The sequence below is a fragment of the Lissotriton helveticus genome, chromosome 10 (assembly GCF_964261635.1).
Source record: "Lissotriton helveticus chromosome 10, aLisHel1.1, whole genome shotgun sequence".
Lineage (NCBI taxonomy): Eukaryota > Metazoa > Chordata > Amphibia > Caudata > Salamandridae > Lissotriton > Lissotriton helveticus.
In genome coordinates, this window is record NC_136071.1 from 489,740,384 (window position 1) to 489,753,077 (window position 12,694).

General features: G+C 41.7%; 1 protein-coding gene across 1 annotated transcript in view; it reads left to right on the forward strand.

The window, feature by feature from the left end:
• MAPK8IP3 (mitogen-activated protein kinase 8 interacting protein 3) overlaps positions 1-12,694 on the forward strand; it is a 683,833-nt gene that overhangs the window by 519,851 nt on the left and 151,288 nt on the right. The window lies entirely within an intron of this gene.

Consider the following 12,694-nt stretch of genomic DNA (forward strand, 5'->3'; position numbering starts at 1 on the left):
AAATTCCCCTGGCATTTATCAAGAAAGGGACCCAGCCCACCAAAATAAACTTTTTATAATAGTCATTGCCATTGCTGTGGAGGCACCGTGGTGACTCCTCCACTAACACAAACTGTTGCTGGGGTTTTCTAGGATAATTCCATCAAAATCTTTATGATCTTTATTTTACACAATGATTTACATACTGGCATGTGCCTCAGAGGCTGGTGCATGCCCTTTCCTTATCAATCAATGTCTAACAAGTTTACCATCACCTTGAATATAAGAAGCAAAGCTGCTTTTCTTAACCTCTCCCTGAACATGGACTTACCAGTAACAGTTGCCCGCACCATTATGTAAGAGGAGTGTATGAGGAGGCATGTCATGCTGCAAGCATTACCTCCTCATCACTTCCTTGTCACAGACCTCACATGAAGTTAGTCCATGCCCTGGAGGCAGATCACTCACTACTTCTCTGAAAGAAAAATATTTAAACCTCGGCTTCTTTAACATTGCCTGCAAAATACCACCTCTGCTCAAATCCTCATTCTTTGTCTGTCTTTTCTGAAAAACAGTTGCTCTATGCTTCGTGTCTGTAGATGGGTGTCTGTGCATACCTTTTGTCACTCTGTTTGGGCATATGGTGCTTGATGGTTTCCTTTAGGTGCTTGCATTTTCGGCCTGTGCTGGCCTTCAGGGTGTGTTTCTGTTAATGGCTGTTGGCTCACAAAGATTCCTTACTTGACTCTTCCCAGGAAAAATAATGTAGGAGGAGGTCTTAGGGCGAAGCTTGCCTGGTCTCAAGATTGCTGCAGCTTAGGTGAGCTCCCGGTGCCGGTGCAATACACCGCAATGATCCTCCGGTATCGCTACTGAAAAGCATCTCTAACGAATGGCATAGAGAGACGCATGCACAGTGCCTCTGATGGAGCCCACTTTGACCTCCGACGACCACCCCTGGGCTCTACTAAACCAGCATTGATGGGACCAACTAATATGGCCCATCATTCAATGGGATCACCCTGCTCACCATGCAAGCACTCCCTGGCTAACACTGAGCATGCAGCTCATCACTCCCAATGCCACATCCACTGTTGAGGGTTTGCAGCTGCACTGACCACCTGGAGTCTGTTGGCGTGAGGGAGACAAGTGGGGTGGAGTTTCTCCCAGCCATGCTCGCTCTCGAGATTGGAGCCGGTGAGTTGGCGCTCGGAGCGAGGTGCACATGACATTCTGGATCCACCCCCAGCTGAGGATCGAGCCTGCAATCACAATACCTACTGCCCTAAGCAGAGCTGCTTAAGTGACGCACAAGGGAATGCTGTGGGGCTCGACGGGGCGAGGCCAGATTTGCCGGTACACTGCCGATCGGAGGCTGGCCTCGATATGCATGGAGCTGCCGCCTCCCTCAAACATAAATGAAGAAAGTGTGTGCTGCGCTGCTGGGTGACTTGCGATAAATAAGGGGATGCTGGGAGAATAGACCCCAGGCCCCTTGTGCACCGCAGTGCCCGAGACTTTTGGGGATCTGCAGACCCTCTAGAAAGTGCACTCACAGAAGATATGGAATACTCAGTAGGATCACTGCCAGCGGGTAATGGAATTTACCAGCACCAGACAGCCAGATCCTAGGGCTGTGGCACAACGCCATAAAACTGAACAAGTAAACACAAGTGGTTGATACAAGGAGCTGTGGGAGACACAGAACCTGAGTTGCACTGAATTGACTTGGCGCTCTAACATAGCTTTGGCTGAGCTGAAGATACATGCAGTCACCCGTTGAGATGGGGAAACCAGACAGAAGCCAACCCAAGTTAAATTTTGAGCAACATAAATCCACGAGGACATGTGACGAAAATGCAAGAATGCAGAGAAGAATACGAGCGCAGTGGAACCATACCTCGGACGACATAAGGCAGATGTTAGTAACTATGCAGCAGAGCTTGTCCACCATTGAGGGTAAGATTAATTCCCTCTCTTACCATATGGACCATATGTCAGAACGGATTGATAAACACTCAGAGATACTAGACATGGTTGAAAAACTCGACTCCGAGGCAGAAGGTCTACAAGTTGAAGCGGCATGGGTGAATAAGAAAATGGAAAAGCTACTAACGACATTGCAAAGTAAGGCGGAGGATTTGGAGGCCTGCTCGCGTCGAATTTACGCATAGTGGGCCTTGCGGAGTCCACAGCCATGGGAAACATGGAGACCTTTGTTGCGAAGCTACTAATAACTTTGCTAGCCCGTGACACCTTTTCTGAAGTATTTATAGTGGAGCGCGCCCACCGATCACTGGCTTCGCGACCAGCGCCAGGTGCACTGTCCCGCCCCATAATAGCATGCCTGCTCAACTATCGGGAAAGGGATGCAGCCTTACGGCACACGAGAGAACTTCAATCACTCCGTTATGAGGGATCCAAGCTTTCCTTGTATCCATACTTCACCCTGCAGATTGAGAAGGCAATTTTCACCAGCAAAACGGAAACTTTGTGAACTCAATGTGGAATACACTATGCTCTACCCATCACGACTGCAACCCAAAAAGACTGCAAAAACACTCAAGAAGCTGGAGGCAGCAAAGTGTTGACAAGTGTATGACGGAGCATGTAGCGGTTGAACAAGACACCACAAGTGAACTTGACCAGCAGGACTAATTGATGTGCGTGTTGGTCCTTCATGATAGTTAAGCTCATGCTCCCTTGGTAAGGATGTTTGTATCAACATGCACACACAGTTTGATGGTTGCAATAATTGGATCCAGAACAAGCTGTCCTAAGCTAGTTAGCTCTTGAGGCAAGGAGCAAAATGAAGCAATAGGAGAGGGTCAGCGAGGGGGATTGATTTGTCTACTAGATGTTCGAAACTGTATTACGATATGCATTACAGGTTAGAAACGGTGCAGAGCACCACGCATTCAGGCCAACAGTATTTACCAGTCTCTCAGGAATATTTCTCATGTTAATATGTTTTGTTTAGTTTCAGTAGTGACAACATCAACGTCTGACGGCACGGATGCAGAGTTTGACCACGTAGTTGCGATCTGGTAATCTCTGCCCTCACATATTCTACACATTTGTCCGATTTGAGTATATTGTTCTCTGTTAGGGGATAATGAGGGTGGGCATTGACAAGCTGTGTCAAGTTCAAGGGGGCACGGTGTGGGTGGGGGAGGGGGGATTGTTTTATGCTTCACTGCTTCTTCACCACAGCTTTAGGAATTCTAAGTTGGTGGGTTAAGTAAGTTTTTTGACTTGCATATGTACAGTGGGAAATGCAAGATGAGAAGGTTACCACTACATCTGCATATGGGGCCACAGTGAATTTCCTTACCTAGAATGTCAGAGGGCTAGACGACAATCGTAAGATACGCAAAGTGGTACTATATTTACAGCGACACCATATAGATGTAGCTATACTACAGGAAACGCAGTTGGCCCCTCAAACCAGGCTACTTTCCCAGCGCAGGTCTTGAGGCTGGGTTTACTTCACATGCTCTTGGTGTCTTGGTGTGGGCCCAAGGTGGATCCAGCATCAAACTCAGGGAGGTAAGCGTGGATAGGGTGGGGATGATATGTGATTGCTCACTGCAGTAGGGGATAATTTGAGGCACTCTTAATAGGCGTCTATGGTCCTAACTTTGGCGGCCACCAGTTCTATTACTCGCTTTACAATGAACTTGCACACTATGGCCACATACTGCAAATTTGGGGCAGAGATTTCAATTATGTTCTATCCCTCAAACTGGATAGATCTATGGGACCTCTGCGGAAACCCACGGCGTCAGCCCGTGCTATAACTGCAATAGCCAAAGCCAGCGGAATGGTAGCCGCCTGGCGATAGAGCTTCCCTTAGAGTAGGGAATACACACACTACTCCTCTGTGCATGACATCCACACATGTATAGACTATTGGCTAGTAGCCTGCAGCTTGTTATCTTACATAGATCGCTGTGAGCACCTGCCCCAAACTAACTCAAATCACTCGCATAGTGAAGCTAACTTTGAAAGTTGGGTACATACATTCAAAGGCCTTCACATATCGCTTTCCACAATACTCACTTCTAGACACTGTGTCTTCCCATAGGAAATCACAAAGGCAATCAATGAATACTTTTGCATTAACCTGGGCAGTGTGTCCAGTATGGCCAGGCTCTGGGAAGCCTTTAAAGCCTATATTTGGGATATTGCAATTTCAAAACATGCCAGTGTGCTCCGATCTATTCAAAATCGTCTACAGAAACTGGAAGACGAATTGAAGGAACTGGAACATGCATCACGTGCATGGTCGAGCCCACAGATCCTAGCACAGACTAAGGCTAATTTGGTGGAATATAATGAATTAGCATAAAATGAGTTAACGCACTTAGGGAGTTATGCGACGGCTAGGGTATATGGTGAGGGAGAGAGACCAGGCGCTAATTTGGCAGCCCTGACACAACCTAACAGAGGAGGAAACAAGGTGCCCATGGTGCATAATGCCTCTGGAAAGACTTTACGGGAGTGGCACAAGTAGTGGATAGATTTCACAATTATTATGCCAATATTATTGCCAAAGCTAATGTTTCACAATATACGCACCTTATTGATCTGCCTGGCTTGAAAAAAGCCACGTGTCAAGTGGTCCACACTGATTCTACCATATGTATCAGCAGGACTTGATGCACCTAACCTAGTAGTATACTACAGAGCAGCGCAGACTATACATGCGTACCACTAGACACATGGCCTCTAGATCTCCCTCAACTGTATTTAAAGAGAGAGGAGGCTGACCCACTGACACTTCAATGTTACCTGGTAAGTACCAATCGGCACATATTCTATACAATTGACCCAAGAGGCGTCAAAAGAAATCTACTACGGAAAACAGCATATGAGATGTATATTAATTTGCTCTATTCACGGAAATTGCAAATTGAGTGGTGTGAATGGTTCCCTGTGAGTGCAGACAGAAAAGTAAAACAGACATTACACGCGCTGAATATACACAACATAGGGGACTTTTTCGTATACGGGGCCCTCAACACTTGGGAGCAAATTCAATTTAAAACACCTGACATAACACCACTTGCCAGATATCACTACCACAGGCATATCAATCACTACGCACAATGCTAGGGCCTGACGCATCAGAACTGCAGGAAATAGCACCACTGACATATGTATTCTAGACAAGTTCCTCCCGTCTGGGGGTTTCAGCGCTATATAAACTCATGAGACAAAATATTGCCCGACAAGAATAAAGGCATGACACGAATGGCAGGATGACCTGGGTCAGTAATAACAGATAAACAATGAGCATACTGCTGTTCGATTACTGAAACTATATCACAAAATGGACGGACCGATTAGTGCATTTTAAATACCTTAACCAGATATGTTGTACTCCAGCACAACTGTTTAAATATGGGCTGAGTAGTGACAATAGATGTCCGAGATGCGAAGCCGAGGGGGCTGAATTTGGGCATCTGGCTTGGTTTTGTCCTGGGATCTGTAGATTCTGGGCAACTGAACTGACTGTGCTCTAGGAGGTGGTAGGGTTGTCTCTTCCAGAATCGCCATTGGTGGCCTTACTGGTTTTTATGAGGTACCCAAAATGCATAGGCATCTGGAGCCTATAGGCCTCTTAATGGCAAGAAGGAGAATTGCTATGCGCTGGATGAAGGGTCCCTCGCCAACTATATCGAAATGGCACAAGGACATGACATATTGTAACACTGAGGCAGACACCTACAATGCTCTCATGCCAGCTCACTGTAGACCGCACGACATATGGGTGTCATATCAAGTGTATTTGTATAGCATGGCAGATACTGAAGACATAGATAGCAGTCAGAATGCACTGGACCCTGAACAAGGGGTAGATACTATAAGAGCTGAATGAAGGGTATGAGCAATCCCCCTTAACAAAAGAAATGTCGCTGATCATTAAACAATGTTGAGGGTTTAATTGTCTTAGTTGGCTGCTATGAAGGGATGCTGTATAGGATAAAGTAAAATTTGCCTGGCATGACTATAGGTTGAACAGAAGGTATGTGCTACTTTGACTCTATGAATAATTCCTTCTTATTTCTTGCTCCATGCTACACAAAAATGGATATGCACTTTTTCACCACATGGAAATGTTTGTCAATTACTCAATGCTGAAATTGGTGCTATTAGATAACACATTGTATGCAAAATGATAAAGTTTAAAAAAAAAGGAAGAAGTAGGAGGTCTCAGGCACCAGGACACTGAAGCCACATGAGTACAGGAAATGGTGTCCAGTATCCCTATAAGGAGCCACTGGAGTCAGTGAGACCCGCTCCTTTTTTTCTATGAATCTCAAAGGCAGGATTCTTAGGGGCCCATTAGGATGGCGAGCGATTCTCAACAAAATGACCCCCACCACATTAGGATGGCTGGGGGGTCTGCGGCGGACGGAAAGTCCGTCCGCTACATTTCCGCCGGTCGACTTTGCGACCTATGTGCTTTTCTATGGTGGCGGTGTCTGCGAGACACCGCCAACCATATTACGATGAGGGCGGTCCGATGCTTTTCCACGGCGGCAGAAGCATGCAGTCTTTACTTTGGGGGCCCGTTACCGGCCCCCAGGGTAAAGGCGAGGTGGGGGTGCACGTTTGCATACACGATGCGGCAGGCACCACGTGGTGCCTGCCGCTTTGTGTATGCAAATGCATAATATGCATTTTTAACATTGCGGTGGGTGCTGGTGTAAACACCGCCCGCCGCAATATTAAAAATGCATGTGGCTGGCGCATCATAATGTGCATGGCGGGACCGCCGCTCAGATCGCGGGCGGTCCCGTTTTCCACGAGGATGGTGGGCAGACAAAGTTTGCCCGCCATCCTAATGTGCCCCCAAGACTTTCTTCTCCTACGGAGATTCTGCCCGTGATTTGTTGAGGAGTTTTCACTTTTTTGGGTCCCTGTCCTTGCAGATTTTTGGGGGATTTTAGCAGTGTGAGCATTGTCATAAACAAATTACCTTCACAGACCCACACAGTTTCTTTCTTTGGAGTTTGGGGACTAAGCATGATTCAACACCCTACAAGACTTGTTCCCAGATAAAATTAAAGGAGACCGCTATGTTAACCCTTAACTTTAGAGAAAACATTTTATATCTTTTCCATTCTAAGAGTTGCTTTCCAGAATCAATGAGGTAAGTGTCATAAGATGAAGCACAAATCTTCCTGTTTGCATAATCCCTAGCTTCATTGACTTACACTTCACTGCCCTTGAATTCTTCTTTGGCTGTGCCAATGATGTCAACAATGGTACCCATCTTGGTGCCAGTAAAGTTGGCATCAACATTGATGATGTATATAGTCTGGAGCACTGCTGGTAAGAGAACTGCTCATTATTTGAAGGGGTTAAAATATCCTCAAACTGAAAATATTTCACAGCAAGCAATTTTTCTGAGAATGCAGTCCCTTTTTGAGTTGGAACTTTGATGCCTTGCAATTTGAGAGTCCTGAAAGTTATCAATATAACAATAGAGAACCTGGGGATCTTCCAACATCACTCCAAACTGACTTTGGAATACTAGCAGAACTAGATCCAACATAAGATTTCCTGATATTTTGCCAGAATCAGAATTCTGAAAAACTTGTGGGACCGATAACAATGGAACATGTGCATTAGTTTCATGTTATCAAGAAAGCTTTAGACACACTAGAGATACCCATGCATGTGGATGAGCCTCATTCAACTTTATTTACAGAAATCTTGGCAGGCAACTGTGCATCTTAGCCTACTTTACTTCCAGTTTGAAAGTGATCCCAACCTCAAAATTGTATTGCACTGCCTCGACCGGTGACATGCTACTGCTAAGAAACGTTTTTTGGATCAAGTTTAACACCTGCGAAAATTGTGGAAATCCAGTGAACAGGAATGGAAATAACAAGTTTGAAAGTTTTAAGTGAAAAAAAATCCAAGAAAACACAAAGAGTCAATATAAGTCAATTATTATGATTGCAATTTATGTAGACTTGATTTCAGGCTGACCATGACGAAGAGGAGGTGTTGTAAGTTTGGCATGTTGTACTGGTCAAAAGTGTTACCTTGGAACATTTTGATTTTTTTGACAGTTCAACTCCTCCAAAGTGTCAATACACAATGATTCAGCGTTCTTCAGAGTTAGATACAGGATATCTAGGCTCCCACTAAAGCTTTCAAATTTGGCTCCAAACCTTCGGAGCTGGACACCTTTAAAATCTATATCAATCAAGGTCACTTCACAGCAGGGGAGATTTTCCTGCTTGCCCTGATCCTAAGTTTCATCCTTAGATTTAGGGCATGATTTAGAGTTCAGTGGATGGGTTACTGTATAATCAAATGTGAAGGACATCCTGCCCATCAAATTACTAGTGCATTATATTAAATGTTGGATGGAATACCTGTCCTGTTTGACCAGTTCCGCCGAACTCTAAATCAGGCCTTTAGGCACTATTTTTGGAACTGGAACTCCTCCAGTGGTCCAGTGGGGCAATACTGTTGCCGAGCTGACCTAGTGGGATACACGAAGCCAGATAACTCAAGCTCAAGGTCCCACAAAAGTATTTTCCTCCAGTGCAAAAAGCTCCAAGCGACATAAACCTGGAAACCTTGTCTGCTGAAGTTCCAAAGGCTCTGTGGAAGTGTAAACATTAATAAGTCCCACCTTTTGCAGATGCTTGAAAACACTTTTCTAAGCACTCCTAGAACCCACAAAAAATCTCTGTTCTGTCTAGGGCTCATTAAAAACGGTAGAACCTTTGTACCTGTAAAGCGCTCTGAACACTTACCCAGGGAAAGTCTTAAGCAAAGGAGAGAACACCCTCTAAAAACTACCCTGCCTGGTTCTGAAGCCAACAGCCTCCCCATGCCCTTTTGATGGTGACAGAGACCATGGGGTAAATGAAATACTGATTCCAAAATATTATTTGAGTATAATGTTGTCAAACAAATATTGTGACTGCAAACTATTGAGGGGCTTTGTATCGATGGTAAGTATATCTGGGTAGATTCAGAAATGCATTTTGGAGTATGTAAATTAGTACTCTTTTACATGCTCTTAAATGCCTTAGTAAATAGACCCCAAAACATAAAATGTCAATAAAATGAGACTATACACATACTATTAACATTTTTCACTTTTACAAATTGGAAGTTGGATCCTTCAGTGCTCGTAAGAGTACATAAAAGAGTAATCCTGTGGTACTACTTCCCATACTTGTTTATTTTTGGCAAGAATAGTTGTTTAAAATTGTGTTCATTAAAACCTTTTGGTAATTAGTATACTTCTTATTAATGTTGTCATTTTAATGCATATTATATTGTTAAATATCTGTTTGTTGTCATTTTCAGTATTTTCACTTGCTACAATCTTGTGTATGCTTAAAAATGTAAACACAACTATATATAACCATGTACAATTACACTTCTGTATTTAAAATACTGGTCATCACGTATTTTCATTCATAATATAGTTTTAGTTGCATAATTGTTTTGACGTGTTATTTCTGGTTATGGTACTTAATTTGGGATATTACCTTTTAACGTATTTTAGGTTACTGGTTATTTTGCAGGGGATGGTAGTGTGCGTAGTATTGTTTTTTTTATATAACTTTATTATACATATTTAGAATAATTTATATATTTTTAAACTAACTTTTGAATGTTATAAAATGTGTTAAAATATATCAGGGTTTATGTTTTGGGCTGTGTAATAAAAGGTTTTATTTATGTTATGGTTTGTGGCATTCATTGGTGAATAGAAAGGGTAATATTTTGCGGGGCTTCAAATATAATTATGGTATTTCTTTTTTAATTTGAATGGGGTACTTTTGGGCAGTTCACATTTTTGTGGGTAGTGTTTCGCTTATAAATTATTTAATTTAGCTTTAAAATTCAATGTTTGGATGTATATTATTTAAAAAGAAAATTTGTTTAAAAAGTTATTTTTTTTAAATGTTGGAGTTTATGTAATTTGGGCTGCATATTTTCTGTTCATGTGTATGTTTATAGGTTGAGCAGTTTACTCGTGGCATGTAAGTGTGGTATTGTAATGTTACTTTTATCTTAGTCAGTATAAAGTTTTTAGTTCTTAATATTTTGGTGTTTATCTTTTCAAATTGTAATTTAAATATTGACAAATGTCCATTTCTTTTTGGTTTATATATTTTAAAATTTGAAAAATAGCATTTAAACCTACGTGGTATAATCCTTCGAATTGTTTATACTTTGATGTGTGGTCATATATTTTGCTATCTAAAGGTAAAATAATGTTTGGTAGAGTAAGAACAATTAATTTCACCCCTTCTCCTTCAAATCTATATACTTTATCCAATGTTTCTGGACTGGAGTTAGCATAGTAAATATCATCCATTACTCCCTCCCCCATGTATTACATTTTCCCAATGTTTATGAGATTTGAATTAGAATAGTACATCTCACAGAATTAATATTTTTCATGATCCTCAATTTCTGCAGGACAGGCGTTAAAGTAGTAATTCACATCCATGTTATTGATGGACTTGACCCAATTTTTAATTGGACAGATGTCTGAATAATAAACATCACTCCCCACCCCACCACCCAAATGTAAGCACTTTCCTCATGTTTGTAGGGATGGAGTACGAGTAGTATACCTCACACCCTTTATTTATGCACTTTCCCACGTTTTATTTTGGTTAGGATTGTAAATGTCACCTCAGATTAATTCAATTTCACCAATGTTTGTGAGTTAGAATAGTAAATATCACCCTTTTAATTTGTACTTCCTCCACTTATTGTTCGATTGTAGTTAAAATAGTAAATCTAACACTTTTTAGGTTTTGCTTGTACAGCGCTTGCTCAGTGCTTGATAAATGTATTGTTTTTAATATAAACTTAAAAGGGCCTTACATCCCCCCTCTCTTTCCTTGCTTCTCATTGGTTCCTGTGCATACCACTTACTTTTCCTCCATTTCTATTGGCTGCAGCATATTTTCCTGCATTCATCAAAGCTTTTTCCTTGTCTGCTCCTCTTAACAGTTAATGGCAGCCGAAATACTGTTAACATCCGCTTTGGTGGAACTATATTTTCATAAAGTTTCGCCTTTTACCATTTCAGCATATTTATATAACAATTTATCACCCAGAGAGATTAAGTGATTTGCATAGAATCACAGGATGTTGTGTGGCGCCGCCGAGACTCAAACCGGGATCCCCAGCTCTCGAGTCACCAGCTCTGGCCACTGCACCACATCCTACACACTCCCTTGTTATCGGCCAGGGAGCTCTATCCTTCTCTCAGACTATGATTGATGAAAATAGCTCTTTATTTGTTACATACGCGAAACCAATTGCATGTACTTTCTCCAATCATTGTCAGATTGGTGTAGTGATAGTAAAGTACACCCCTTTTATTTATGCATTTCCATACTTTTAATTAGGTTGGAGCTAGAATAGGAAATGTGCCCGCTGTAGATTTAAGGCCTTACCGCACTGTTCGTAGGACTTAAGTTAGAATACTGAGTCTTACCCCCCTTTATTTATGCACTTTGTCAAATGTTGTACCACACACAGTGGATGCCGCTTCAGCATGAGGGTGTTCTCACGTACTTATTCATGTCACAATCCTACTCCAATTGTACGCCAGGAACCACAAAGCCCACTCACACGAGTTCAACTTGCCAAAAAACAAACACTCGACTGCCTTTCTCAATTCCAGTGTGTCCGTAGACATTTTCACATTTAAATACCTTGTTATTTCATTGGACAGACAGACTTCCATAACCATCAAAGACAGTCATCTTAAACAAACTATTACCATTAGGCGAAACATACAGTGGCCTTCTTATCATTTCTCAGCGCTCGTACATATCTCCATTCACATTAAGGTACATCCAAAATTAATATTTTGAAAATTCATTTGACATAATCAGAATCTTGTTATATTTTTCTGTACTTCTGTCCAATACATTTCATTATTTACAACTTGTTCCTGTACCCTTTATACGGCATGTCCAGCACATTACATCAATTTCAACCTGTTTTGTGCCCTCGTTTGGTGTCAAAATTATGCCCTGTATGGGCTCACCAGCCAGGTTTCTGTTACAATCTCCACAATTGTACCCTGTATGGACTTAACTATTTTCATATTAATTAGAAATAACGTTCCTATTTTCTGTTATCATTTTTGTACACTGAATATTTCTAGTAAATATAACTATATTACGTGTATGTTATTTTTTTAAATACTATATATTTCATTTAGATATTTTGGTAGTAGTTATATTCATACTTACAATATTTTCGACCAGCAATATTTTTGTCATTACATTACAGGAATTGAAAGTTAATATTTTAGCTATCAATGTTTTTAGCTTGTTTTTTTGCAACACAATGCGTTTGTTGTCAATATTGTGCCACACAACAGAAACAAGTTGGCCTGCAGTGATCCATCTGTGAAGCCTTCTGACCTTATATCGCTGTTTAGTGTAAACATACTCCTCTGGGAGGTTCCACCTAGATCTTTGTCTGAGCCACATTCTTTTCCTTCCTGACCTGCATTTCAAGATAAATAGCCAGTAATTACTTCTCCCTCTTTTTCTGACAGCAGGCCAGAGCCCATGACTACTGTCTTCTTCTACTCATCAAGTGCTAGCTACCTCTATTTATAAGGAAAAGATAGCCAATCAGAGCTGAATTAATTAAGAACCATGCATAGATAAATCTGTTCTTATAAAAC